We start from the raw sequence: 25,145 nt of genomic DNA on the forward strand, positions 1-25,145 counted from the left end.
ATATTGTATAAAGCAGCACATTTACAAACAAATCTGGATTCATTTTTTTTTTTTAAATGGCCGTTCCTTGCAGGATATGGGGTTTTTATTTCACCCCCTCCCCACCCTAGTTCTACATGGTATGTATGGGTCTCTGTAGCCAGACCACCCCATGTGATGATATCACAAAGGGAGTATACAGTACGTTCTAGAGTTTCTAGGCTCCAAAGTAACAAAGAGCGGCATTTAAAACCAACAGATTGCAAACTATCTGCTGAGTGGTGCAAAAAACAATATCTATCTATCTATCTATCTCTATCCAGGGAGCAGCAGACAGTGTTAGCTTGCTTCTATATTTATGCAAATGCCAGGTAAGCAGCTATGCTGGTAAAGGGCAAAGTGACAAGTGTGCCAGCAGGACAGGGCACCTCTCCAGCAGCAGCAGCAGCAGCAGCAGCAGCAGCAGCAGGTGTCAGTGGAGGTCAGAAAAAGTGAGTGCCGGCAGGTAGGGTAGATGAAGAAAGCCACCCCAGAAATATGGTGTCCCCCTGTCTCTCCGCCAGCTGAAATGACAGAGCTGAGCGGTGTTCAAAGTGATTGCTTCTTCCTTTTAAAACCAAGAAGAAGTACCTTGCGGCGAAGCTTGGCTTCTCTGGGTGCTTGTTGGATGGGCGGGGGAGGGGCTGTCTTGGATCTATGTTGTTTGACAAATATTCGCTGCTGCACAAATGTTTGCATGGAATGGCCTAAGCTGATCCTTGCTGCAGGTTCTGGCTCAGATACTAGGCCTCAGCTACTGTGGTGCTTGCCGCTGCTGGATGCTGCTGCTGCTGCTGCCACTGCACCAATGACCAAGCTGCTCTCTCCACAAGGGTGACACTTGTCCTGGGACAGGGCTAGTTGCCCCCCAGCGCCATTCCAACTCATACTTACCTGGCAGAGGAGTAAATTATGCAGCCACGATCCTGCAGGTGGCTCTCCCAGAGCGAGGCTTGCTCATTGCACTTGGAGCTAGCTGACCTCTGCGATTTCCCCACATGCGGGAAACTCGACTGCACAATTTCTGGTAGTGGGGGACTGCGTGCGCGCTCTCCCCTGTTTTTCGACTGTTAGAAAAAACAGAAACAAAAATCAACAACAACAACAACAACCACCACCACCCACAGCACAGGTGTTTGTTCAGACAAGCTGCTATTGCCACTGCTTGGGCTTTGGGCCTGGTCAATAACTGTGGCATAAAAGGAGCAACCCACCAACTAGCCAGGTAGCAACATCTCAAACAGGGAGAAATGACAATTAGGCACCTGCGCAGACATTTAGGAATAAATTCAGGTGGATTGGGAAATAGGGAAACACATATAATTCATGAAAAAAACATTCTAAACAAAAAGGGCCAAGAACTGTAGAATATGAGTCGCTGCAGCAGCAGCAGCAGCAGCAGTAAAAATGTATCCCTCTCTTTCCAATGTCCACCTCTCTGGCTGATTGTTTTCTTTTCTTTTTTTGGTTTGAGATACGAATCTCTCTATTATTATACTGAGATAAGTGCAATACACAATGTATAGGTGATTTCAAAGTCACAATTGTATGTTTGATGCCTTTTGAAATATTGTATAAAGCAGCACATTTACAAACAAATCTGGATTCATTTTTTTTTTTTAAATGGCCGTTCCTTGCAGGATATGGGGTTTTTATTTCACCCCCTCCCCACCCTAGTTCTACATGGTATGTATGGGTCTCTGTAGCCAGACCACCCCATGTGATGATATCACAAAGGGAGTATACAGTACGTTCTAGAGTTTCTAGGCTCCAAAGTAACAAAGAGCGGCATTTAAAACCAACAGATTGCAAACTATCTGCTGAGTGGTGCAAAAAACAATATCTATCTATCTATCTATCTCTATCCAGGGAGCAGCAGACAGTGTTAGCTTGCTTCTATATTTATGCAAATGCCAGGTAAGCAGCTATGCTGGTAAAGGGCAAAGTGACAAGTGTGCCAGCAGGACAGGGCACCTCTCCAGCAGCAGCAGCAGCAGCAGCAGCAGCAGCAGCAGGTGTCAGTGGAGGTCAGAAAAAGTGAGTGCCGGCAGGTAGGGTAGATGAAGAAAGCCACCCCAGAAATATGGTGTCCCCCTGTCTCTCCGCCAGCTGAAATGACAGAGCTGAGCGGTGTTCAAAGTGATTGCTTCTTCCTTTTAAAACCAAGAAGAAGTACCTTGCGGCGAAGCTTGGCTTCTCTGGGTGCTTGTTGGATGGGCGGGGGAGGGGCTGTCTTGGATCTATGTTGTTTGACAAATATTCGCTGCTGCACAAATGTTTGCATGGAATGGCCTAAGCTGATCCTTGCTGCAGGTTCTGGCTCAGATACTAGGCCTCAGCTACTGTGGTGCTTGCCGCTGCTGGATGCTGCTGCTGCTGCTGCCACTGCACCAATGACCAAGCTGCTCTCTCCACAAGGGTGACACTTGTCCTGGGACAGGGCTAGTTGCCCCCCAGCGCCATTCCAACTCATACTTACCTGGCAGAGGAGTAAATTATGCAGCCACGATCCTGCAGGTGGCTCTCCCAGAGCGAGGCTTGCTCATTGCACTTGGAGCTAGCTGACCTCTGCGATTTCCCCACATGCGGGAAACTCGACTGCACAATTTCTGGTAGTGGGGGACTGCGTGCGCGCTCTCCCCTGTTTTTCGACTGTTAGAAAAAACAGAAACAAAAATCAACAACAACAACAACCACCACCACCCACAGCACAGGTGTTTGTTCAGACAAGCTGCTATTGCCACTGCTTGGGCTTTGGGCCTGGTCAATAACTGTGGCATAAAAGGAGCAAACCCAACTAGCCAGGTAGCAACATCTCAAACAGGGAGAAATGACAATTAGGCACCTGCGCAGACATTTAGGAATAAATTCAGGTGGATTGGGAAATAGGGAAACACATATAATTCATGAAAAAAACATTCTAAACAAAAAGGGCCAAGAACTGTAGAATATGAGTCGCTGCAGCAGCAGCAGCAGTAAAAATGTATCCCTCTCTTTCCAATGCCCACCTCTCTGGCTGATTGTTTTCTTTTCTTTTTTTGGTTTGAGATACGAATCTCTCTATTATTATACTGAGATAAGTGCAATACACAATGTATAGGTGATTTCAAAGTCACAATTGTATGTTTGATGCCTTTTGAAATATTGTATAAAGCAGCACATTTACAAACAAATCTGGATTCATTTTTTTTTTTTAAATGGCCGTTCCTTGCAGGATATGGGGTTTTTATTTCACCCCCTCCCCACCCTAGTTCTACATGGTATGTATGGGTCTCTGTAGCCAGACCACCCCATGTGATGATATCACAAAGGGAGTATACAGTACGTTCTAGAGTTTCTAGGCTCCAAAGTAACAAAGAGCGGCATTTAAAACCAACAGATTGCAAACTATCTGCTGAGTGGTGCAAAAAACAATATCTATCTATCTATCTATCTCTATCCAGGGAGCAGCAGACAGTGTTAGCTTGCTTCTATATTTATGCAAATGCCAGGTAAGCAGCTATGCTGGTAAAGGGCAAAGTGACAAGTGTGCCAGCAGGACAGGGCACCTCTCCAGCAGCAGCAGCAGCAGCAGCAGCAGCAGCAGCAGGTGTCAGTGGAGGTCAGAAAAAGTGAGTGCCGGCAGGTAGGGTAGATGAAGAAAGCCACCCCAGAAATATGGTGTCCCCCTGTCTCTCCGCCAGCTGAAATGACAGAGCTGAGCGGTGTTCAAAGTGATTGCTTCTTCCTTTTAAAACCAAGAAGAAGTACCTTGCGGCGAAGCTTGGCTTCTCTGGGTGCTTGTTGGATGGGCGGGGGAGGGGCTGTCTTGGATCTATGTTGTTTGACAAATATTCGCTGCTGCACAAATGTTTGCATGGAATGGCCTAAGCTGATCCTTGCTGCAGGTTCTGGCTCAGATACTAGGCCTCAGCTACTGTGGTGCTTGCCGCTGCTGGATGCTGCTGCTGCTGCTGCCACTGCACCAATGACCAAGCTGCTCTCTCCACAAGGGTGACACTTGTCCTGGGACAGGGCTAGTTGCCCCCCAGCGCCATTCCAACTCATACTTACCTGGCAGAGGAGTAAATTATGCAGCCACGATCCTGCAGGTGGCTCTCCCAGAGCGAGGCTTGCTCATTGCACTTGGAGCTAGCTGACCTCTGCGATTTCCCCACATGCGGGAAACTCGACTGCACAATTTCTGGTAGTGGGGGACTGCGTGCGCGCTCTCCCCTGTTTTTCGACTGTTAGAAAAAACAGAAACAAAAATCAACAACAACAACAACAACAACCACCACCACCCACAGCACAGGTGTTTGTTCAGACAAGCTGCTATTGCCACTGCTTGGGCTTTGGGCCTGGTCAATAACTGTGGCATAAAAGGAGCAAACCCAACTAGCCAGGTAGCAACATCTCAAACAGGGAGAAATGACAATTAGGCACCTGCGCAGACATTTAGGAATAAATTCAGGTGGATTGGGAAATAGGGAAACACATATAATTCATGAAAAAAACATTCTAAACAAAAAGGGCCAAGAACTGTAGAATATGAGTCGCTGCAGCAGCAGCAGCAGCAGCAGTAAAAATGTATCCCTCTCTTTCCAATGTCCACCTCTCTGGCTGATTGTTTTCTTTTCTTTTTTTGGTTTGAGATACGAATCTCTCTATTATTATACTGAGATAAGTGCAATACACAATGTATAGGTGATTTCAAAGTCACAATTGTATGTTTGATGCCTTTTGAAATATTGTATAAAGCAGCACATTTACAAACAAATCTGGATTCATTTTTTTTTTTTAAATGGCCGTTCCTTGCAGGATATGGGGTTTTTATTTCACCCCCTCCCCACCCTAGTTCTACATGGTATGTATGGGTCTCTGTAGCCAGACCACCCCATGTGATGATATCACAAAGGGAGTATACAGTACGTTCTAGAGTTTCTAGGCTCCAAAGTAACAAAGAGCGGCATTTAAAACCAACAGATTGCAAACTATCTGCTGAGTGGTGCAAAAAACAATATCTATCTATCTATCTATCTCTATCCAGGGAGCAGCAGACAGTGTTAGCTTGCTTCTATATTTATGCAAATGCCAGGTAAGCAGCTATGCTGGTAAAGGGCAAAGTGACAAGTGTGCCAGCAGGACAGGGCACCTCTCCAGCAGCAGCAGCAGCAGCAGCAGCAGCAGCAGCAGGTGTCAGTGGAGGTCAGAAAAAGTGAGTGCCGGCAGGTAGGGTAGATGAAGAAAGCCACCCCAGAAATATGGTGTCCCCCTGTCTCTCCGCCAGCTGAAATGACAGAGCTGAGCGGTGTTCAAAGTGATTGCTTCTTCCTTTTAAAACCAAGAAGAAGTACCTTGCGGCGAAGCTTGGCTTCTCTGGGTGCTTGTTGGATGGGCGGGGGAGGGGCTGTCTTGGATCTATGTTGTTTGACAAATATTCGCTGCTGCACAAATGTTTGCATGGAATGGCCTAAGCTGATCCTTGCTGCAGGTTCTGGCTCAGATACTAGGCCTCAGCTACTGTGGTGCTTGCCGCTGCTGGATGCTGCTGCTGCTGCTGCCACTGCACCAATGACCAAGCTGCTCTCTCCACAAGGGTGACACTTGTCCTGGGACAGGGCTAGTTGCCCCCCAGCGCCATTCCAACTCATACTTACCTGGCAGAGGAGTAAATTATGCAGCCACGATCCTGCAGGTGGCTCTCCCAGAGCGAGGCTTGCTCATTGCACTTGGAGCTAGCTGACCTCTGCGATTTCCCCACATGCGGGAAACTCGACTGCACAATTTCTGGTAGTGGGGGACTGCGTGCGCGCTCTCCCCTGTTTTTCGACTGTTAGAAAAAACAGAAACAAAAATCAACAACAACAACAACAACCACCACCACCCACAGCACAGGTGTTTGTTCAGACAAGCTGCTATTGCCACTGCTTGGGCTTTGGGCCTGGTCAATAACTGTGGCATAAAAGGAGCAACCCACCAACTAGCCAGGTAGCAACATCTCAAACAGGGAGAAATGACAATTAGGCACCTGCGCAGACATTTAGGAATAAATTCAGGTGGATTGGGAAATAGGGAAACACATATAATTCATGAAAAAAACATTCTAAACAAAAAGGGCCAAGAACTGTAGAATATGAGTCGCTGCAGCAGCAGCAGCAGCAGCAGTAAAAATGTATCCCTCTCTTTCCAATGTCCACCTCTCTGGCTGATTGTTTTCTTTTCTTTTTTTGGTTTGAGATACGAATCTCTCTATTATTATACTGAGATAAGTGCAATACACAATGTATAGGTGATTTCAAAGTCACAATTGTATGTTTGATGCCTTTTGAAATATTGTATAAAGCAGCACATTTACAAACAAATCTGGATTCATTTTTTTTTTTTAAATGGCCGTTCCTTGCAGGATATGGGGTTTTTATTTCACCCCCTCCCCACCCTAGTTCTACATGGTATGTATGGGTCTCTGTAGCCAGACCACCCCATGTGATGATATCACAAAGGGAGTATACAGTACGTTCTAGAGTTTCTAGGCTCCAAAGTAACAAAGAGCGGCATTTAAAACCAACAGATTGCAAACTATCTGCTGAGTGGTGCAAAAAACAATATCTATCTATCTATCTATCTCTATCCAGGGAGCAGCAGACAGTGTTAGCTTGCTTCTATATTTATGCAAATGCCAGGTAAGCAGCTATGCTGGTAAAGGGCAAAGTGACAAGTGTGCCAGCAGGACAGGGCACCTCTCCAGCAGCAGCAGCAGCAGCAGCAGCAGCAGGTGTCAGTGGAGGTCAGAAAAAGTGAGTGCCGGCAGGTAGGGTAGATGAAGAAAGCCACCCCAGAAATATGGTGTCCCCCTGTCTCTCCGCCAGCTGAAATGACAGAGCTGAGCGGTGTTCAAAGTGATTGCTTCTTCCTTTTAAAACCAAGAAGAAGTACCTTGCGGCGAAGCTTGGCTTCTCTGGGTGCTTGTTGGATGGGCGGGGGAGGGGCTGTCTTGGATCTATGTTGTTTGACAAATATTCGCTGCTGCACAAATGTTTGCATGGAATGGCCTAAGCTGATCCTTGCTGCAGGTTCTGGCTCAGATACTAGGCCTCAGCTACTGTGGTGCTTGCCGCTGCTGGATGCTGCTGCTGCTGCTGCCACTGCACCAATGACCAAGCTGCTCTCTCCACAAGGGTGACACTTGTCCTGGGACAGGGCTAGTTGCCCCCCAGCGCCATTCCAACTCATACTTACCTGGCAGAGGAGTAAATTATGCAGCCACGATCCTGCAGGTGGCTCTCCCAGAGCGAGGCTTGCTCATTGCACTTGGAGCTAGCTGACCTCTGCGATTTCCCCACATGCGGGAAACTCGACTGCACAATTTCTGGTAGTGGGGGACTGCGTGCGCGCTCTCCCCTGTTTTTCGACTGTTAGAAAAAACAGAAACAAAAATCAACAACAACAACAACAACAACCACCACCACCCACAGCACAGGTGTTTGTTCAGACAAGCTGCTATTGCCACTGCTTGGGCTTTGGGCCTGGTCAATAACTGTGGCATAAAAGGAGCAAACCCAACTAGCCAGGTAGCAACATCTCAAACAGGGAGAAATGACAATTAGGCACCTGCGCAGACATTTAGGAATAAATTCAGGTGGATTGGGAAATAGGGAAACACATATAATTCATGAAAAAAACATTCTAAACAAAAAGGGCCAAGAACTGTAGAATATGAGTCGCTGCAGCAGCAGCAGCAGTAAAAATGTATCCCTCTCTTTCCAATGCCCACCTCTCTGGCTGATTGTTTTCTTTTCTTTTTTTGGTTTGAGATACGAATCTCTCTATTATTATACTGAGATAAGTGCAATACACAATGTATAGGTGATTTCAAAGTCACAATTGTATGTTTGATGCCTTTTGAAATATTGTATAAAGCAGCACATTTACAAACAAATCTGGATTCATTTTTTTTTTTTAAATGGCCGTTCCTTGCAGGATATGGGGTTTTTATTTCACCCCCTCCCCACCCTAGTTCTACATGGTATGTATGGGTCTCTGTAGCCAGACCACCCCATGTGATGATATCACAAAGGGAGTATACAGTACGTTCTAGAGTTTCTAGGCTCCAAAGTAACAAAGAGCGGCATTTAAAACCAACAGATTGCAAACTATCTGCTGAGTGGTGCAAAAAACAATATCTATCTATCTATCTATCTCTATCCAGGGAGCAGCAGACAGTGTTAGCTTGCTTCTATATTTATGCAAATGCCAGGTAAGCAGCTATGCTGGTAAAGGGCAAAGTGACAAGTGTGCCAGCAGGACAGGGCACCTCTCCAGCAGCAGCAGCAGCAGCAGCAGCAGCAGCAGCAGGTGTCAGTGGAGGTCAGAAAAAGTGAGTGCCGGCAGGTAGGGTAGATGAAGAAAGCCACCCCAGAAATATGGTGTCCCCCTGTCTCTCCGCCAGCTGAAATGACAGAGCTGAGCGGTGTTCAAAGTGATTGCTTCTTCCTTTTAAAACCAAGAAGAAGTACCTTGCGGCGAAGCTTGGCTTCTCTGGGTGCTTGTTGGATGGGCGGGGGAGGGGCTGTCTTGGATCTATGTTGTTTGACAAATATTCGCTGCTGCACAAATGTTTGCATGGAATGGCCTAAGCTGATCCTTGCTGCAGGTTCTGGCTCAGATACTAGGCCTCAGCTACTGTGGTGCTTGCCGCTGCTGGATGCTGCTGCTGCTGCTGCCACTGCACCAATGACCAAGCTGCTCTCTCCACAAGGGTGACACTTGTCCTGGGACAGGGCTAGTTGCCCCCCAGCGCCATTCCAACTCATACTTACCTGGCAGAGGAGTAAATTATGCAGCCACGATCCTGCAGGTGGCTCTCCCAGAGCGAGGCTTGCTCATTGCACTTGGAGCTAGCTGACCTCTGCGATTTCCCCACATGCGGGAAACTCGACTGCACAATTTCTGGTAGTGGGGGACTGCGTGCGCGCTCTCCCCTGTTTTTCGACTGTTAGAAAAAACAGAAACAAAAATCAACAACAACAACAACAACAACCACCACCACCCACAGCACAGGTGTTTGTTCAGACAAGCTGCTATTGCCACTGCTTGGGCTTTGGGCCTGGTCAATAACTGTGGCATAAAAGGAGCAAACCCAACTAGCCAGGTAGCAACATCTCAAACAGGGAGAAATGACAATTAGGCACCTGCGCAGACATTTAGGAATAAATTCAGGTGGATTGGGAAATAGGGAAACACATATAATTCATGAAAAAAACATTCTAAACAAAAAGGGCCAAGAACTGTAGAATATGAGTCGCTGCAGCAGCAGCAGCAGCAGCAGTAAAAATGTATCCCTCTCTTTCCAATGTCCACCTCTCTGGCTGATTGTTTTCTTTTCTTTTTTTGGTTTGAGATACGAATCTCTCTATTATTATACTGAGATAAGTGCAATACACAATGTATAGGTGATTTCAAAGTCACAATTGTATGTTTGATGCCTTTTGAAATATTGTATAAAGCAGCACATTTACAAACAAATCTGGATTCATTTTTTTTTTTTAAATGGCCGTTCCTTGCAGGATATGGGGTTTTTATTTCACCCCCTCCCCACCCTAGTTCTACATGGTATGTATGGGTCTCTGTAGCCAGACCACCCCATGTGATGATATCACAAAGGGAGTATACAGTACGTTCTAGAGTTTCTAGGCTCCAAAGTAACAAAGAGCGGCATTTAAAACCAACAGATTGCAAACTATCTGCTGAGTGGTGCAAAAAACAATATCTATCTATCTATCTATCTCTATCCAGGGAGCAGCAGACAGTGTTAGCTTGCTTCTATATTTATGCAAATGCCAGGTAAGCAGCTATGCTGGTAAAGGGCAAAGTGACAAGTGTGCCAGCAGGACAGGGCACCTCTCCAGCAGCAGCAGCAGCAGCAGCAGGTGTCAGTGGAGGTCAGAAAAAGTGAGTGCCGGCAGGTAGGGTAGATGAAGAAAGCCACCCCAGAAATATGGTGTCCCCCTGTCTCTCCGCCAGCTGAAATGACAGAGCTGAGCGGTGTTCAAAGTGATTGCTTCTTCCTTTTAAAACCAAGAAGAAGTACCTTGCGGCGAAGCTTGGCTTCTCTGGGTGCTTGTTGGATGGGCGGGGGAGGGGCTGTCTTGGATCTATGTTGTTTGACAAATATTCGCTGCTGCACAAATGTTTGCATGGAATGGCCTAAGCTGATCCTTGCTGCAGGTTCTGGCTCAGATACTAGGCCTCAGCTACTGTGGTGCTTGCCGCTGCTGGATGCTGCTGCTGCTGCTGCCACTGCACCAATGACCAAGCTGCTCTCTCCACAAGGGTGACACTTGTCCTGGGACAGGGCTAGTTGCCCCCCAGCGCCATTCCAACTCATACTTACCTGGCAGAGGAGTAAATTATGCAGCCACGATCCTGCAGGTGGCTCTCCCAGAGCGAGGCTTGCTCATTGCACTTGGAGCTAGCTGACCTCTGCGATTTCCCCACATGCGGGAAACTCGACTGCACAATTTCTGGTAGTGGGGGACTGCGTGCGCACTCTCCCCTGTTTTTCGACTGTTAGAAAAAACAGAAACAAAAATCAACAACAACAACAACAACAACCACCACCACCCACAGCACAGGTGTTTGTTCAGACAAGCTGCTATTGCCACTGCTTGGGCTTTGGGCCTGGTCAATAACTGTGGCATAAAAGGAGCAAACCCAACTAGCCAGGTAGCAACATCTCAAACAGGGAGAAATGACAATTAGGCACCTGCGCAGACATTTAGGAATAAATTCAGGTGGATTGGGAAATAGGGAAACACATATAATTCATGAAAAAAACATTCTAAACAAAAAGGGCCAAGAACTGTAGAATATGAGTCGCTGCAGCAGCAGCAGCAGCAGCAGTAAAAATGTATCCCTCTCTTTCCAATGTCCACCTCTCTGGCTGATTGTTTTCTTTTCTTTTTTTGGTTTGAGATACGAATCTCTCTATTATTATACTGAGATAAGTGCAATACACAATGTATAGGTGATTTCAAAGTCACAATTGTATGTTTGATGCCTTTTGAAATATTGTATAAAGCAGCACATTTACAAACAAATCTGGATTCATTTTTTTTTTTTAAATGGCCGTTCCTTGCAGGATATGGGGTTTTTATTTCACCCCCTCCCCACCCTAGTTCTACATGGTATGTATGGGTCTCTGTAGCCAGACCACCCCATGTGATGATATCACAAAGGGAGTATACAGTACGTTCTAGAGTTTCTAGGCTCCAAAGTAACAAAGAGCGGCATTTAAAACCAACAGATTGCAAACTATCTGCTGAGTGGTGCAAAAAACAATATCTATCTATCTATCTATCTCTATCCAGGGAGCAGCAGACAGTGTTAGCTTGCTTCTATATTTATGCAAATGCCAGGTAAGCAGCTATGCTGGTAAAGGGCAAAGTGACAAGTGTGCCAGCAGGACAGGGCACCTCTCCAGCAGCAGCAGCAGCAGCAGCAGCAGCAGCAGCAGGTGTCAGTGGAGGTCAGAAAAAGTGAGTGCCGGCAGGTAGGGTAGATGAAGAAAGCCACCCCAGAAATATGGTGTCCCCCTGTCTCTCCGCCAGCTGAAATGACAGAGCTGAGCGGTGTTCAAAGTGATTGCTTCTTCCTTTTAAAACCAAGAAGAAGTACCTTGCGGCGAAGCTTGGCTTCTCTGGGTGCTTGTTGGATGGGCGGGGGAGGGGCTGTCTTGGATCTATGTTGTTTGACAAATATTCGCTGCTGCACAAATGTTTGCATGGAATGGCCTAAGCTGATCCTTGCTGCAGGTTCTGGCTCAGATACTAGGCCTCAGCTACTGTGGTGCTTGCCGCTGCTGGATGCTGCTGCTGCTGCTGCCACTGCACCAATGACCAAGCTGCTCTCTCCACAAGGGTGACACTTGTCCTGGGACAGGGCTAGTTGCCCCCCAGCGCCATTCCAACTCATACTTACCTGGCAGAGGAGTAAATTATGCAGCCACGATCCTGCAGGTGGCTCTCCCAGAGCGAGGCTTGCTCATTGCACTTGGAGCTAGCTGACCTCTGCGATTTCCCCACATGCGGGAAACTCGACTGCACAATTTCTGGTAGTGGGGGACTGCGTGCGCGCTCTCCCCTGTTTTTCGACTGTTAGAAAAAACAGAAACAAAAATCAACAACAACAACAACAACCACCACCACCCACAGCACAGGTGTTTGTTCAGACAAGCTGCTATTGCCACTGCTTGGGCTTTGGGCCTGGTCAATAACTGTGGCATAAAAGGAGCAAACCCAACTAGCCAGGTAGCAACATCTCAAACAGGGAGAAATGACAATTAGGCACCTGCGCAGACATTTAGGAATAAATTCAGGTGGATTGGGAAATAGGGAAACACATATAATTCATGAAAAAAACATTCTAAACAAAAAGGGCCAAGAACTGTAGAATATGAGTCGCTGCAGCAGCAGCAGCAGCAGCAGTAAAAATGTATCCCTCTCTTTCCAATGTCCACCTCTCTGGCTGATTGTTTTCTTTTCTTTTTTTGGTTTGAGATACGAATCTCTCTATTATTATACTGAGATAAGTGCAATACACAATGTATAGGTGATTTCAAAGTCACAATTGTATGTTTGATGCCTTTTGAAATATTGTATAAAGCAGCACATTTACAAACAAATCTGGATTCATTTTTTTTTTTTAAATGGCCGTTCCTTGCAGGATATGGGGTTTTTATTTCACCCCCTCCCCACCCTAGTTCTACATGGTATGTATGGGTCTCTGTAGCCAGACCACCCCATGTGATGATATCACAAAGGGAGTATACAGTACGTTCTAGAGTTTCTAGGCTCCAAAGTAACAAAGAGCGGCATTTAAAACCAACAGATTGCAAACTATCTGCTGAGTGGTGCAAAAAACAATATCTATCTATCTATCTATCTCTATCCAGGGAGCAGCAGACAGTGTTAGCTTGCTTCTATATTTATGCAAATGCCAGGTAAGCAGCTATGCTGGTAAAGGGCAAAGTGACAAGTGTGCCAGCAGGACAGGGCACCTCTCCAGCAGCAGCAGCAGCAGCAGCAGCAGCAGGTGTCAGTGGAGGTCAGAAAAAGTGAGTGCCGGCAGGTAGGGTAGATGAAGAAAGCCACCCCAGAAATATGGTGTCCCCCTGTCTCTCCGCCAGCTGAAATGACAGAGCTGAGCGGTGTTCAAAGTGATTGCTTCTTCCTTTTAAAACCAAGAAGAAGTACCTTGCGGCGAAGCTTGGCTTCTCTGGGTGCTTGTTGGATGGGCGGGGGAGGGGCTGTCTTGGATCTATGTTGTTTGACAAATATTCGCTGCTGCACAAATGTTTGCATGGAATGGCCTAAGCTGATCCTTGCTGCAGGTTCTGGCTCAGATACTAGGCCTCAGCTACTGTGGTGCTTGCCGCTGCTGGATGCTGCTGCTGCTGCTGCCACTGCACCAATGACCAAGCTGCTCTCTCCACAAGGGTGACACTTGTCCTGGGACAGGGCTAGTTGCCCCCCAGCGCCATTCCAACTCATACTTACCTGGCAGAGGAGTAAATTATGCAGCCACGATCCTGCAGGTGGCTCTCCCAGAGCGAGGCTTGCTCATTGCACTTGGAGCTAGCTGACCTCTGCGATTTCCCCACATGCGGGAAACTCGACTGCACAATTTCTGGTAGTGGGGGACTGCGTGCGCGCTCTCCCCTGTTTTTCGACTGTTAGAAAAAACAGAAACAAAAATCAACAACAACAACAACAACAACCACCACCACCCACAGCACAGGTGTTTGTTCAGACAAGCTGCTATTGCCACTGCTTGGGCTTTGGGCCTGGTCAATAACTGTGGCATAAAAGGAGCAAACCCAACTAGCCAGGTAGCAACATCTCAAACAGGGAGAAATGACAATTAGGCACCTGCGCAGACATTTAGGAATAAATTCAGGTGGATTGGGAAATAGGGAAACACATATAATTCATGAAAAAAACATTCTAAACAAAAAGGGCCAAGAACTGTAGAATATGAGTCGCTGCAGCAGCAGCAGCAGCAGCAGCAGTAAAAATGTATCCCTCTCTTTCCAATGTCCACCTCTCTGGCTGATTGTTTTCTTTTCTTTTTTTGGTTTGAGATACGAATCTCTCTATTATTATACTGAGATAAGTGCAATACACAATGTATAGGTGATTTCAAAGTCACAATTGTATGTTTGATGCCTTTTGAAATATTGTATAAAGCAGCACATTTACAAACAAATCTGGATTCATTTTTTTTTTTTAAATGGCCGTTCCTTGCAGGATATGGGGTTTTTATTTCACCCCCTCCCCACCCTAGTTCTACATGGTATGTATGGGTCTCTGTAGCCAGACCACCCCATGTGATGATATCACAAAGGGAGTATACAGTACGTTCTAGAGTTTCTAGGCTCCAAAGTAACAAAGAGCGGCATTTAAAACCAACAGATTGCAAACTATCTGCTGAGTGGTGCAAAAAACAATATCTATCTATCTATCTATCTCTATCCAGGGAGCAGCAGACAGTGTTAGCTTGCTTCTATATTTATGCAAATGCCAGGTAAGCAGCTATGCTGGTAAAGGGCAAAGTGACAAGTGTGCCAGCAGGACAGGGCACCTCTCCAGCAGCAGCAGCAGCAGCAGCAGCAGCAGCAGCAGGTGTCAGTGGAGGTCAGAAAAAGTGAGTGCCGGCAGGTAGGGTAGATGAAGAAAGCCACCCCAGAAATATGGTGTCCCCCTGTCTCTCCGCCAGCTGAAATGACAGAGCTGAGCGGTGTTCAAAGTGATTGCTTCTTCCTTTTAAAACCAAGAAGAAGTACCTTGCGGCGAAGCTTGGCTTCTCTGGGTGCTTGTTGGATGGGCGGGGGAGGGGCTGTCTTGGATCTATGTTGTTTGACAAATATTCGCTGCTGCACAAATGTTTGCATGGAATGGCCTAAGCTGATCCTTGCTGCAGGTTCTGGCTCAGATACTAGGCCTCAGCTACTGTGGTGCTTGCCGCTGCTGGATGCTGCTGCTGCTGCTGCCACTGCACCAATGACCAAGCTGCTCTCTCCACAAGGGTGACACTTGTCCTGGGACAGGGCTAGTTGCCCCCCAGCGCCATTCCAACTCATACTTACCTGGCAGAGGAGTAAATTATGCAGCCACGATCCTGCAGGTGGCTCTCCCAGAGCGAGGCTTGCTCATTGCACTTGGAGCTAGCTGACCTCTGCGATTTCCCCACATGCGGGAAACTCGACTGCACAATTTCTGGTAGTGGGGGACTGCGTGCGCGCTCTCCCCTGTTTTTCGACTGTTAGAAAAAACAGAAACAAAAATCAACAACAACAACAACAACCACCACCACCCACAGCACAGGTGTTTGTTCAGACAAGCTGCTATTGCCACTGCTTGGGCTTTGGGCCTGGTCAATAACTGTGGCATAAAAGGAGCAAACCCAACTAGCCAGGTAGCAACATCTCAAACAGGGAGAAATGACAATTAGGCACCTGCGCAGACATTTAGGAATAAATTCAGGTGGATTGGGAAATAGGGAAACACATATAATTCATGAAAAAAACATTCTAAACAAAAAGGGCCAAGAACTGTAGAATATGAGTCGCTGCAGCAGCAGCAGCAGCAGCAGTAAAAATGTATCCCTCTCTTTCCAATGTCCACCTCTCTGGCTGATTGTTTTCTTTTCTTTTTTTGGTTTGAGATACGAATCTCTCTATTATTATACTGAGATAAGTGCAATACACAATGTATAGGTGATTTCAAAGTCACAATTGTATGTTTGATGCCTTTTGAAATATTGTATAAAGCAGCACATTTACAAACAAATCTGGATTCATTTTTTTTTTTTAAATGGCCGTTCCTTGCAGGATATGGGGTTTTTATTTCACCCCCTCCCCACCCTAGTTCTACATGGTATGTATGGGTCTCTGTAGCCAGACCACCCCATGTGATGATATCACAAAGGGAGTATACAGTACGTTCTAGAGTTTCTAGGCTCCAAAGTAACAAAGAGCGGCATTTAAAACCAACAGATTGCAAACTATCTGCTGAGTGGTGCAAAAAACAATATCTATCTATCTATCTATCTCTATCCAGGGAGCAGCAGACAGTGTTAGCTTGCTTCTATATTTATGCAAATGCCAGGTAAGCAGCTATGCTGGTAAAGGGCAAAGTGACAAGTGTGCCAGCAGGACAGGGCACCTCTCCAGCAGCAGCAGCAGCAGCAGCAGCAGCAGCAGCAGGTGTCAGTGGAGGTCAGAAAAAGTGAGTGCCGGCAGGTAGGGTAGATGAAGAAAGCCACCCCAGAAATATGGTGTCCCCCTGTCTCTCCGCCAGCTGAAATGACAGAGCTGAGCGGTGTTCAAAGTGATTGCTTCTTCCTTTTAAAACCAAGAAGAAGTACCTTGCGGCGAAGCTTGGCTTCTCTGGGTGCTTGTTGGATGGGCGGGGGAGGGGCTGTCTTGGATCTATGTTGTTTGACAAATATTCGCTGCTGCACAAATGTTTGCATGGAATGGCCTAAGCTGATCCTTGCTGCAGGTTCTGGCTCAGATACTAGGCCTCAGCTACTGTGGTGCTTGCCGCTGCTGGATGCTGCTGCTGCTGCTGCCACTGCACCAATGACCAAGCTGCTCTCTCCACAAGGGTGACACTTGTCCTGGGACAGGGCTAGTTGCCCCCCAGCGCCATTCCAACTCATACTTACCTGGCAGAGGAGTAAATTATGCAGCCACGATCCTGCAGGTGGCTCTCCCAGAGCGAGGCTTGCTCATTGCACTTGGAGCTAGCTGACCTCTGCGATTTCCCCACATGCGGGAAACTCGACTGCACAATTTCTGGTAGTGGGGGACTGCGTGCGCGCTCTCCCCTGTTTTTCGACTGTTAGAAAAAACAGAAACAAAAATCAACAACAACAACAACAACAACCACCACCACCCACAGCACAGGTGTTTGTTCAGACAAGCTGCTATTGCCACTGCTTGGGCTTTGGGCCTGGTCAATAACTGTGGCATAAAAGGAGCAAACCCAACTAGCCAGGTAGCAACATCTCAAACAGGGAGAAATGACAATTAGGCACCTGCGCAGACATTTAGGAATAAATTCAGGTGGATTGGGAAATAGGGAAACACATATAATTCATGAAAAAAACATTCTAAACAAAAAGGGCCAAGAACTGTAGAATATGAGTCGCTGCAGCAGCAGCAGCAGTAAAAATGTATCCCTCTCTTTCCAATGCCCACCTCTCTGGCTGATTGTTTTCTTTTCTTTTTTTGGTTTGAGATACGAATCTCTCTATTATTATACTGAGATAAGTGCAATACACAATGTATAGGTGATTTCAAAGTCACAATTGTATGTTTGATGCCTTTTGAAATATTGTATAAAGCAGCACATTTACAAACAAATCTGGATTCATTTTTTTTTTTTAAATGGCCGTTCCTTGCAGGATATGGGGTTTTTATTTCACCCCCTCCCCACCCTAGTTCTACATGGTATGTATGGGTCTCTGTAGCCAGACCACCCCATGTGATGATATCACAAAGGGAGTATACAGTACGTTCTAGAGTTTCTAGGCTCCAAAGTAACAAAGAGCGGCATTTAAAACCAACAGATTGCAAACTATCTGCTGAGTGGTGCAAAAAACAATATCTATCTATCTATCTATCTCTATCCAGGGAGCAGCAGACAGTGTTAGCTTGCTTCTATATTTATGCAAATGCCAGGTAAGCAGCTATGCTGGTAAAGGGCAAAGTGACAAGTGTGCCAGCAGGACAGGGCACCTCTCCAGCAGCAGCAGCAGCAGCAGCAGCAGCAGCAGGTGTCAGTGGAGGTCAGAAAAAGTGAGTGCCGGCAGGTAGGGTAGATGAAGAAAGCCACCCCAGAAATATGGTGTCCCCCTGTCTCTCCGCCAGCTGAAATGACAGAGCTGAGCGGTGTTCAAAGTGATTGCTTCTTCCTTTTAAAACCAAGAAGAAGTACCTTGCGGCGAAGCTTGGCTTCTCTGGGTGCTTGTTGGATGGGCGGGGGAGGGGCTGTCTTGGATCTATGTTGTTTGACAAATATTCGCTGCTGCACAAATGTTTGCATGGAATGGCCTAAGCTGATCCTTGCTGCAGGTTCTGGCTCAGATACTAGGCCTCAGCTACTGTGGTGCTTGCCGCTGCTGGATGCTGCTGCTGCTGCTGCCACTGCACCAATGACCAAGCTGCTCTCTCCACAAGGGTGACACTTGTCCTGGGACAGGGCTAGTTGCCCCCCAGCGCCATTCCAACTCATACTTACCTGGCAGAGGAGTAAATTATGCAGCCACGATCCTGCAGGTGGCTCTCCCAGAGCGAGGCTTGCTCATTGCACTTGGAGCTAGCTGACCTCTGCGATTTCCCCACATGCGGGAAACTCGACTGCACAATTTCTGGTAGTGGGGGACTGCGTGCGCGCTCTCCCCTGTTTTTCGACTGTTAGAAAAAACAGAAACAAAAATCAACAACAACAACAACAACCACCACCACCCACAGCACAGGTGTTTGTTCAGACAAGCTGCTATTGCCACTGCTTGGGCTTTGGGCCTGGTCAATAACTGTGGCATAAAAGGAGCAAACCCAACTAGCCAGGTAGCAACATCTCAAACAGGGAGAAATGACAATTAGGCACCTGCGCAGACATTTAGGAATAAATTCAGGTGGATTGGGAAATAGGGAAACACATATAATTCATGAAAAAAACATTCTAAACAAAAAGGGCCAAGAACTGTAGAATATGAGTCGCTGCAGCAGCAGCAGCAGCAGCAGTAAAAATGTATCCCTCTCTTTCCAATGTCCACCTCTCTGGCTGATTGTTTTCTTTTCTTTTTTTGGTTTGAGATACGAATCTCTCTATTATTATACTGAGATAAGTGCAATACACAATGTATAGGTGATTTCAAAGTCACAATTGTATGTTTGATGCCTTTTGAAATATTGTATAAAGCAGCACATTTACAAACAAATCTGGATTCATTTTTTTTTTTTAAATGGCCGTTCCTTGCAGGATATGGGGTTTTTATTTCACCCCCTCCCCACCCTAGTTCTACATGGTATGTATGGGTCTCTGTAGCCAGACCACCCCATGTGATGATATCACAAAGGGAGTATACAGTACGTTCTAGAGTTTCTAGGCTCCAAAGTAACAAAGAGCGGCATTTAAAACCAACAGATTGCAAACTATCTGCTGAGTGGTGCAAAAAACAATATCTATCTATCTATCTATCTCTATCCAGGGAGCAGCAGACAGTGTTAGCTTGCTTCTATATTTATGCAAATGCCAGGTAAGCAGCTATGCTGGTAAAGGGCAAAGTGACAAGTGTGCCAGCAGGACAGGGCACCTCTCCAGCAGCAGCAGCAGCAGCAGCAGGTGTCAGTGGAGGTCAGAAAAAGTGAGTGCCGGCAGGTAGGGTAGATGAAGAAAGCCACCCCAGAAATATGGTGTCCCCCTGTCTCTCCGCCAGCTGAAATGACAGAGCTGAGCGGTGTTCAAAGTGATTGCTTCTTCCTTTTAAAACCAAGAAGAAGTACCTTGCGGCGAAGCTTGGCTTCTCTGGGTGCTTGTTGGATGGGCGGGGGAGGGGCTGTCTTGGATCTATGTTGTTTGACAAATATTCGCTGCTGCACAAATGTTTGCATGGAATGGCCTAAGCTGATCCTTGCTGCAGGTTCTGGCTCAGATACTAGGCCTCAGCTACTGTGGTGCTTGCCGCTGCTGGATGCTGCTGCTGCTGCTGCCACTGCACCAATGACCAAGCTGCTCTCTCCACAAGGGTGACACTTGTCCTGGGACAGGGCTAGTTGCCCCCCAGCGCCATTCCAACTCATACTTACCTGGCAGAGGAGTAAATTATGCAGCCACGATCCTGCAGGTGGCTCTCCCAGAGCGAGGCTTGCTCATTGCACTTGGAGCTAGCTGACCTCTGCGATTTCCCCACATGCGGGAAACTCGACTGCACAATTTCTGGTAGTGGGGGACTGCGTGCGCGCTCTCCCCTGTTTTTCGACTGTTAGAAAAAACAGAAACAAAAATCAACAACAACAACAACAACCACCACCACCCACAGCACAGGTGTTTGTTCAGACAAGCTGCTATTGCCACTGCTTGGGCTTTGGGCCTGGTCAATAACTGTGGCATAAAAGGAGCAAACCCAACTAGCCAGGTAGCAACATCTCAAACAGGGAGAAATGACAATTAGGCACCTGCGCAGACATTTAGGAATAAATTCAGGTGGATTGGGAAATAGGGAAACACATATAATTCATGAAAAAAACATTCTAAACAAAAAGGGCCAAGAACTGTAGAATATGAGTCGCTGCAGCAGCAGCAGCAGCAGCAGTAAAAATGTATCCCTCTCTTTCCAATGTCCACCTCTCTGGCTGATTGTTTTCTTTTCTTTTTTTGGTTTGAGATACGAATCTCTCTATTATTATACTGAGATAAGTGCAATACACAATGTATAGGTGATTTCAAAGTCACAATTGTATGTTTGATGCCTTTTGAAATATTGTATAAAGCAGCACATTTACAAACAAATCTGGATTCATTTTTTTTTTTTAAATGGCCGTTCCTTGCAGGATATGGGGTTTTTATTTCACCCCCTCCCCACCCTAGTTCTACATGGTATGTATGGGTCTCTGTAGCCAGACCACCCCATGTGATGATATCACAAAGGGAGTATACAGTACGTTCTAGAGTTTCTAGGCTCCAAAGTAACAAAGAGCGGCATTTAAAACCAACAGATTGCAAACTATCTGCTGAGTGGTGCAAAAAACAATATCTATCTATCTATCTATCTCTATCCAGGGAGCAGCAGACAGTGTTAGCTTGCTTCTATATTTATGCAAATGCCAGGTAAGCAGCTATGCTGGTAAAGGGCAAAGTGACAAGTGTGCCAGCAGGACAGGGCACCTCTCCAGCAGCAGCAGCAGCAGCAGCAGGTGTCAGTGGAGGTCAGAAAAAGTGAGTGCCGGCAGGTAGGGTAGATGAAGAAAGCCACCCCAGAAATATGGTGTCCCCCTGTCTCTCCGCCAGCTGAAATGACAGAGCTGAGCGGTGTTCAAAGTGATTGCTTCTTCCTTTTAAAACCAAGAAGAAGTACCTTGCGGCGAAGCTTGGCTTCTCTGGGTGCTTGTTGGATGGGCGGGGGAGGGGCTGTCTTGGATCTATGTTGTTTGACAAATATTCGCTGCTGCACAAATGTTTGCATGGAATGGCCTAAGCTGATCCTTGCTGCAGGTTCTGGCTCAGATACTAGGCCTCAGCTACTGTGGTGCTTGCCGCTGCTGGATGCTGCTGCTGCTGCTGCCACTGCACCAATGACCAAGCTGCTCTCTCCACAAGGGTGACACTTGTCCTGGGACAGGGCTAGTTGCCCCCCAGCGCCATTCCAACTCATACTTACCTGGCAGAGGAGTAAATTATGCAGCCACGATCCTGCAGGTGGCTCTCCCAGAGCGAGGCTTGCTCATTGCACTTGGAGCTAGCTGACCTCTGCGATTTCCCCACATGCGGGAAACTCGACTGCACAATTTCTGGTAGTGGGGGACTGCGTGCGCGCTCTCCCCTGTTTTTCGACTGTTAGAAAAAACAGAAACAAAAATCAACAACAACAACAACAACCACCACCACCCACAGCACAGGTGTTTGTTCAGACAAGCTGCTATTGCCACTGCTTGGGCTTTGGGCCTGGTCAATAACTGTGGCATAAAAGGAGCAAACCCAACTAGCCAGGTAGCAACATCTCAAACAGGGAGAAATGACAATTAGGCACCTGCGCAGACATTTAGGAATAAATTCAGGTGGATTGGGAAATAGGGAAACACATATAATTCATGAAAAAAACATTCTAAACAAAAAGGGCCAAGAACTGTAGAATATGAGTCGCTGCAGCAGCAGCAGCAGCAGCAGTAAAAATGTATCCCTCTCTTTCCAATGTCCACCTCTCTGGCTGATTGTTTTCTTTTCTTTTTTTGGTTTGAGATACGAATCTCTCTATTATTATACTGAGATAAGTGCAATACACAATGTATAGGTGATTTCAAAGTCACAATTGTATGTTTGATGCCTTTTGAAATATTGTATAAAGCAGCACATTTACAAACAAATCTGGATTCATTTTTTTTTTTTAAATGGCCGTTCCTTGCAGGATATGGGGTTTTTATTTCACCCCCTCCCCACCCTAGTTCTACATGGTATGTATGGGTCTCTGTAGCCAGACCACCCCATGTGATGATATCACAAAGGGAGTATACAGTACGTTCTAGAGTTTCTAGGCTCCAAAGTAACAAAGAGCGGCATTTAAAACCAACAGATTGCAAACTATCTGCTGAGTGGTGCAAAAAACAATATCTATCTATCTATCTCTATCCAGGGAGCAGCAGACAGTGTTAGCTTGCTTCTATATTTATGCAAATGCCAGGTAAGCAGCTATGCTGGTAAAGGGCAAAGTGACAAGTGTGCCAGCAGGACAGGGCACCTCTCCAGCAGCAGCAGCAGCAGCAGCAGGTGTCAGTGGAGGTCAGAAAAAGTGAGTGCCGGCAGGTAGGGTAGATGAAGAAAGCCACCCCAGAAATATGGTGTCCCCCTGTCTCTCCGCCAGCTGAAATGACAGAGCTGAGCGGTGTTCAAAGTGATTGCTTCTTCCTTTTAAAACCAAGAAGAAGTACCTTGCGGCGAAGCTTGGCTTCTCTGGGTGCTTGTTGGATGGGCGGGGGAGGGGCTGTCTTGGATCTATGTTGTTTGACAAATATTCGCTGCTGCACAAATGTTTGCATGGAATGGCCTAAGCTGATCCTTGCTGCAGGTTCTGGCTCAGATACTAGGCCTCAGCTACTGTGGTGCTTGCCGCTGCTGGATGCTGCTGCTGCTGCTGCCACTGCACCAATGACCAAGCTGCTCTCTCCACAAGGGTGACACTTGTCCTGGGACAGGGCTAGTTGCCCCCCAGCGCCATTCCAACTCATACTTACCTGGCAGAGGAGTAAATTATGCAGCCACGATCCTGCAGGTGGCTCTCCCAGAGCGAGGCTTGCTCATTGCACTTGGAGCTAGCTGACCTCTGCGATTTCCCCACATGCGGGAAACTCGACTGCACAATTTCTGGTAGTGGGGGACTGCGTGCGCGCTCTCCCCTGTTTTTCGACTGTTAGAAAAAACAGAAACAAAAATCAACAACAACAACAACAACCACCACCACCCACAGCACAGGTGTTTGTTCAGACAAGCTGCTATTGCCACTGCTTGGGCTTTGGGCCTGGTCAATAACTGTGGCATAAAAGGAGCAAACCCAACTAGCCAGGTAGCAACATCTCAAACAGGGAGAAATGACAATTAGGCACCTGCGCAGACATTTAGGAATAAATTCAGGTGGATTGGGAAATAGGGAAACACATATAATTCATGAAAAAAACATTCTAAACAAAAAGGGCCAAGAACTGTAGAATATGAGTCGCTGCAGCAGCAGCAGCAGCAGCAGTAAAAATGTATCCCTCTCTTTCCAATGTCCACCTCTCTGGCTGATTGTTTTCTTTTCTTTTTTTGGTTTGAGATACGAATCTCTCTATTATTATACTGAGATAAGTGCAATACACAATGTATAGGTGATTTCAAAGTCACAATTGTATGTTTGATGCCTTTTGAAATATTGTATAAAGCAGCACATTTACAAACAAATCTGGATTCATTTTTTTTTTTTAAATGGCCGTTCCTTGCAGGATATGGGGTTTTTATTTCACCCCCTCCCCACCCTAGTTCTACATGGTATGTATGGGTCTCTGTAGCCAGACCACCCCATGTGATGATATCACAAAGGGAGTATACAGTACGTTCTAGAGTTTCTAGGCTCCAAAGTAACAAAGAGCGGCATTTAAAACCAACAGATTGCAAACTATCTGCTGAGTGGTGCAAAAAACAATATCTATCTATCTATCTATCTCTATCCAGGGAGCAGCAGACAGTGTTAGCTTGCTTCTATATTTATGCAAATGCCAGGTAAGCAGCTATGCTGGTAAAGGGCAAAGTGACAAGTGTGCCAGCAGGACAGGGCACCTCTCCAGCAGCAGCAGCAGCAGCAGCAGGTGTCAGTGGAGGTCAGAAAAAGTGAGTGCCGGCAGGTAGGGTAGATGAAGAAAGCCACCCCAGAAATATGGTGTCCCCCTGTCTCTCCGCCAGCTGAAATGACAGAGCTGAGCGGTGTTCAAAGTGATTGCTTCTTCCTTTTAAAACCAAGAAGAAGTACCTTGCGGCGAAGCTTGGCTTCTCTGGGTGCTTGTTGGATGGGCGGGGGAGGGGCTGTCTTGGATCTATGTTGTTTGACAAATATTCGCTGCTGCACAAATGTTTGCATGGAATGGCCTAAGCTGATCCTTGCTGCAGGTTCTGGCTCAGATACTAGGCCTCAGCTACTGTGGTGCTTGCCGCTGCTGGATGCTGCTGCTGCTGCTGCCACTGCACCAATGACCAAGCTGCTCTCTCCACAAGGGTGACACTTGTCCTGGGACAGGGCTAGTTGCCCCCCAGCGCCATTCCAACTCATACTTACCTGGCAGAGGAGTAAATTATGCAGCCACGATCCTGCAGGTGGCTCTCCCAGAGCGAGGCTTGCTCATTGCACTTGGAGCTAGCTGACCTCTGCGATTTCCCCACATGCGGGAAACTCGACTGCACAATTTCTGGTAGTGGGGGACTGCGTGCGCGCTCTCCCCTGTTTTTCGACTGTTAGAAAAAACAGAAACAAAAATCAACAACAACAACAACAACCACCACCACCCACAGCACAGGTGTTTGTTCAGACAAGCTGCTATTGCCACTGCTTGGGCTTTGGGCCTGGTCAATAACTGTGGCATAAAAGGAGCAAACCCAACTAGCCAGGTAGCAACATCTCAAACAGGGAGAAATGACAATTAGGCACCTGCGCAGACATTTAGGAATAAATTCAGGTGGATTGGGAAATAGGGAAACACATATAATTCATGAAAAAAACATTCTAAACAAAAAGGGCCAAGAACTGTAGAATATGAGTCGCTGCAGCAGCAGCAGCAGCAGCAGTAAAAATGTATCCCTCTCTTTCCAATGTCCACCTCTCTGGCTGATTGTTTTCTTTTC

General features: G+C 46.8%; 16 pseudogenes; all 16 read left to right on the top strand.

The window, feature by feature from the left end:
* The first annotated feature begins 904 nt into the window (after positions 1–904).
* On the top strand, positions 905–1,077 carry LOC142473956 (U1 spliceosomal RNA; annotated as a pseudogene).
* A 1,412-nt stretch (positions 1,078–2,489) lies between these two features.
* On the top strand, positions 2,490–2,662 carry LOC142473957 (U1 spliceosomal RNA; annotated as a pseudogene).
* Positions 2,663–4,063: 1,401 nt separating this feature from the next.
* Positions 4,064–4,236, top strand: LOC142473958 (U1 spliceosomal RNA; annotated as a pseudogene).
* A 1,413-nt stretch (positions 4,237–5,649) lies between these two features.
* Positions 5,650–5,822, top strand: LOC142473959 (U1 spliceosomal RNA; annotated as a pseudogene).
* A 1,406-nt stretch (positions 5,823–7,228) lies between these two features.
* Positions 7,229–7,401, top strand: LOC142473960 (U1 spliceosomal RNA; annotated as a pseudogene).
* A 1,407-nt stretch (positions 7,402–8,808) lies between these two features.
* On the top strand, positions 8,809–8,981 carry LOC142473961 (U1 spliceosomal RNA; annotated as a pseudogene).
* A 1,401-nt stretch (positions 8,982–10,382) lies between these two features.
* LOC142474031 (U1 spliceosomal RNA) lies at positions 10,383–10,555 on the top strand (annotated as a pseudogene).
* A 1,413-nt stretch (positions 10,556–11,968) lies between these two features.
* Positions 11,969–12,141, top strand: LOC142473963 (U1 spliceosomal RNA; annotated as a pseudogene).
* A 1,404-nt stretch (positions 12,142–13,545) lies between these two features.
* On the top strand, positions 13,546–13,718 carry LOC142473964 (U1 spliceosomal RNA; annotated as a pseudogene).
* Positions 13,719–15,134: 1,416 nt separating this feature from the next.
* LOC142473965 (U1 spliceosomal RNA) lies at positions 15,135–15,307 on the top strand (annotated as a pseudogene).
* A 1,410-nt stretch (positions 15,308–16,717) lies between these two features.
* On the top strand, positions 16,718–16,890 carry LOC142473966 (U1 spliceosomal RNA; annotated as a pseudogene).
* Positions 16,891–18,294: 1,404 nt separating this feature from the next.
* Positions 18,295–18,467, top strand: LOC142473968 (U1 spliceosomal RNA; annotated as a pseudogene).
* A 1,398-nt stretch (positions 18,468–19,865) lies between these two features.
* LOC142473969 (U1 spliceosomal RNA) lies at positions 19,866–20,038 on the top strand (annotated as a pseudogene).
* A 1,398-nt stretch (positions 20,039–21,436) lies between these two features.
* LOC142473970 (U1 spliceosomal RNA) lies at positions 21,437–21,609 on the top strand (annotated as a pseudogene).
* A 1,394-nt stretch (positions 21,610–23,003) lies between these two features.
* On the top strand, positions 23,004–23,176 carry LOC142473971 (U1 spliceosomal RNA; annotated as a pseudogene).
* Positions 23,177–24,574: 1,398 nt separating this feature from the next.
* Positions 24,575–24,747, top strand: LOC142473972 (U1 spliceosomal RNA; annotated as a pseudogene).
* Positions 24,748–25,145: the final 398 nt, after the last annotated feature.

This window comes from Ascaphus truei (genome assembly GCF_040206685.1).
Source record: "Ascaphus truei isolate aAscTru1 chromosome 13 unlocalized genomic scaffold, aAscTru1.hap1 SUPER_13_unloc_3, whole genome shotgun sequence".
Lineage (NCBI taxonomy): Eukaryota > Metazoa > Chordata > Amphibia > Anura > Ascaphidae > Ascaphus > Ascaphus truei.